The following is a 2,819-nucleotide window of genomic DNA, read 5'->3' as shown; positions in this document are numbered from 1 at the left end:
ACAGTGCAGCTTCACTGATACACATAAGCTCTACAGTTGCCTTAGGTAAATAAAGAAAATATAAACAACCAAAACCCATATGTATGATGTGACTGACATATTTAGGATAACTTATTCTAATCAACCTGAAATTATGACAGATTCTGAAATATTAAATATTTATTTGATTAATTTTCTTCTAGGAAGACAGAAGGTTAATATTTCACAGAGTCCAGAAAGATAACTAATGCTCACTCTTTCAATGACATCAAAAGAATTATTTGGGTGACAGACACATTTATAGTTATCAAAGCAATCCATGGAACCAAAAATATTTGTACCCCTGCAATATTTTGAAATAAAGGAAAAAGTCATTTTCAATTCATATAACAGGTAGGAATTTCTATGACATCTACAAAGCCTATAAGGATAGAAAAACCACAGGTTTTCCTTCAGTCCTCTTTTATTTGGGGCGAGGGTTGAATGATTTCTTTGACTCTGTAATAACTTCTACTAAAATATTAAGTTACTAAGAAGTAAAATTGTGATTGCTGATTCAGCCTATCCTCCACATTCCAAAAACAGAGATAGAAAAAAATTTGCAAAGAATTCTAGGTTATGCAAACGTACCATGAAGCTATTTTTGTGATTTCCATATATTCAATAATCTAGAAGTTAATAAACACCATTTGAAAAGATAATTGAGAAAATAATAATTTGTGTCTTTCAAAAAAGACAAGTACCGTTCTTAGACTGAATTAAGAAAAATGTTGTTTGTGCCCCATGGACCACTATGACTTTCATTTGATTGGTTTTTTTCTTAGGAGCATAAGTTTTCAAATTTTGCTTATAGTGATACATAGTATTTAAGTTCTTAAATGAAATTTTAATAGATTATTCACAGAATGGAAAATATATGTTTTATTGTTATATGTGCACTTAAATTTGAAATTTATGCTATGTATTTATTATAATGTTAATATAATAAATGTGCCTGTTTTGATAAGCCCCAAATCCTATACTGAAGTTTATCCAATAGTAATTTTTAAAATAATTATCCATCCATCCATCTTATAATATGAAAATACATTAGTAGCTTTCTAGTTTTATTTTTTCTGACTTTTTTCAGCTTATCTTTTGCAGAATATGGAGAAATGTGCACAGATAAATAATTGCTAATACAGCTTCAATTTTTAAATGACCTACTAACAATCTAAGGTCACCATTCAATTTCACTGCTTCAGATGTTTGAGAAAATAATAATAGAATTTCAAAACTTAGATTATCAAGCTTGTACAAAAGCTATGCTAATTCTCTTTTGTGAAATCAATAAATTTCTATTAAAAGAATTTCTCATGTGTGATTCTCCCACTATCCTTCCAGGTCACCTTAGTTTCTATGTTTATTTTCAAGATAGCCCTTTTTGAAAGAACTGATGCTTAACCCACAGTTGTCCTCTCACCCATGATTCCTTTATTTTAGTTTATTTTATCTCCATTTGAGTATGGATACACTGAAGAAAACTTTAAAAATTTGTCACCAAAAATCTTTAGGACATAATTTCTTCAAGCAATTTACTTTAAGGTCATTTCTAGAGTACATGGACTTGTTTGCACCTCAATTTCTAAACATGAATGAGTTCAAATTATACTATCACGTTCAATAATAGTACAAATCTGTGCGTAGGCCAACATATAAGGTAGAAAAAAATATTACGTGGTCTTTCATATGTTCAGCAAACCTGTCTATAGTTCCTTTCCACAGAGCTAACAAATAGTGCTCTGGGTAAAGCAAAATCAGTTACTCTCTAAGGTATCACTAAAGATGTGCAGCTACAAGAAAAGTTCCATCAGAATAGACCTCAACTGCTCTTATTCTTTAGCACAAAAAAAGATGAAGATAGTGTCTGCCAGGGTCCCACACCCCAGAGGCAGGGTCCTTTAAGACCTGTGGAGCTGGCAGTGATATACTGAAGAAAACTAAAATTAAAAGTGGCAAGAGGTAATGAGACAGGACACGCAGAATAGAGTTTTCAAAGATGGGAACACAGGGGACCACCCCGGCTTGTGGGGTTCCCTCAAATGGCCCTCAGCATTTGTTCCACTCAGCTTTTATTGAAGGCTATTATCTCATTTAGCCCAGAGGGTAAGCTGAGGAAGGGAACAAAAGTGTCAGCAGTTTCTCTGAGTAAGCATGATAGTTCTTATTCTGTCTATAATCATTAACTTTAAGGGTCTGAGCAGCCTTGAGAAATCCAAAACCTGAGTCTTGTGTGGGGCAGCCTCCTGTCTGTGGTCTCATACACAAATTCCTTGGGGGAGGTTAATCCCCACTAGTTCACTGTGGAGTAGACACCATGGTGTCATTCTCCTCAGAAGAAATGGTGGAACAGAAGGATTTTCCTCTGATCTCTACCCAGAGGCATCTTTCTCTGTGATAAGGGAGTACAAGCCCTCCTGTCCATATTTCAGGGCTTGAGCTGTTCCCTTGATCTCTGCCCTGGCCATAATTCAAGTCCCCACAATGGGTATTTGCTTTGACTGTTGACTGGGCAGGGGACGGCCTGGTTAATGTTCATTCTCAGGCCTTGCATGCAGCCTCCTCTGTGGCCATTATTTCTTCAGAGTATTTACAGACCCAGAGGGTTGTTTGCAAGTTGTATCCCAAACAGGCCAGGCTTCTAGGAAAAGCAGGAACTGCCCAGGTAAGGAATTTAACTGCTGGTTTAAAAGTAAACTTGCGCTAAACTGTTTTTATTATGCCTTGCTCAGCTTATTTCTCTGTTTTTCCCTTTTCTGAGGGTGTTTTCCCTTGCCAAGAATGGAGTCTTCAGTCCCCAT

General features: G+C 35.5%; 1 non-coding gene across 1 annotated transcript; it reads right to left on the bottom strand.

Annotated features, from left to right (window-relative positions):
• Window positions 1–1,718: 1,718 nt before the first annotated feature.
• On the bottom strand, window positions 1,719–1,845 carry LOC128587042 (small nucleolar RNA SNORA18). The gene has a single exon (XR_008380473.1). It is a non-coding gene; the product is annotated as a small nucleolar RNA SNORA18 (small nucleolar RNA).
• Between the last annotated feature and the right edge of the window lie 974 nt (window positions 1,846–2,819).

The sequence above is a fragment of the Nycticebus coucang genome, chromosome 5, assembly GCF_027406575.1.
Source record: "Nycticebus coucang isolate mNycCou1 chromosome 5, mNycCou1.pri, whole genome shotgun sequence".
NCBI classification, from domain to species: domain Eukaryota; kingdom Metazoa; phylum Chordata; class Mammalia; order Primates; family Lorisidae; genus Nycticebus; species Nycticebus coucang.
The sequence above is the reverse complement of the archived record's forward strand: the minus strand, read 5'-3'. Positions and strand labels throughout refer to the sequence as shown.